Source organism: Oncorhynchus tshawytscha, linkage group LG21 (genome assembly GCF_018296145.1).
Source record: "Oncorhynchus tshawytscha isolate Ot180627B linkage group LG21, Otsh_v2.0, whole genome shotgun sequence".
Classification (NCBI taxonomy): domain Eukaryota; kingdom Metazoa; phylum Chordata; class Actinopteri; order Salmoniformes; family Salmonidae; genus Oncorhynchus; species Oncorhynchus tshawytscha.
The window spans coordinates 41,410,240-41,411,413 of NC_056449.1; positions in this window are offsets into that span (position 1 = coordinate 41,410,240).

The window sequence follows — 1,174 nt, forward strand, 5'->3', positions numbered from 1 at the left end:
TTCTGATAAACGTAACGTGAATAATAACGCAATAAACGTAACGTGAATAACTGAAACAGAAACCAGTACCGTGTGGTGAACAAACACAGACACAGAAACAATCACCCACAAACACACAGTGAAACCCCAGGCTACCTAAGTATGATTCTCAATCAGAGACAACTAATGACACCTGTCTCTGATAGAGAACCATACTAGGCCGAACACAGAAAAAACAACCTAGACACACAGAACATAGACTGCCCACCCAACTCACGCCCTGACCATACTAAATAAATACAAAACGAAGGAAATAAAGAACGTGACATATATACTCCTCCTAATACTGTGTGTCGCTTCATTGTCTTGGCATTTGTTTGCATTAAATCGTTTTTATTGACAGTTTGTCACTAATCGCGGTAATTTTGTGTGTGATTAAAACAGATTGTGCTAGTATTATCTATCATATACAGTGCCTTCAGAAAGTATTCAGACCCCTTGACTTTTCCCACAATTTGTTATGTTACAGCCTTATTCTAAAATGGATTAAATGAAAACAAATCCTCAACAATCTACACACAATACCCTATAATGACATCACAATACCCCATAATGACATCACAATACCCTGCAATGACATCACAATACCCCATAATGACAAAGCAAAAACAGTTATTTTGACATTTTTATGTCAAATGTATTATAATAAAAAGAACAAGAACAAAGTGGCCTCAATCATTCTTAAATGGAAGAAGTTTGGAGCCACCAAGACTCTAGAGTTCGTCTGTGGAGATGGGAGAACCTTCCAGAAGGACAGCTATCTCTGCAGCACTCCACCAATCAGGCCTTTATGGTAGAGTGGCCAGACGGAAGCCATTCCCCAGACAAAGGCACATGACAGCCCACTTGAAGTTTTCCAAAGGCACCTAAATACTTTCACACCATGAAAAATAGTATTCTCTGGTCTGATGAAACCAAGATTGAACTCTTTGACCTGAATGCCAAGCATCACGCCTGGAAGAAACCTGGCACCATCCCTAAGGTGAAGCATGGTGGTGGCAGCATCATGTCTGGAGGAAACCAGGCACCATCCCTAAGGTGAAGCATGGTGGTGGCAGCATCATGTCTGGAGGAAACCAGGCATCATCCCTAAGGTGAAGCATGGTGGTGGCAGCATCATGTCTGGAGGAAACCT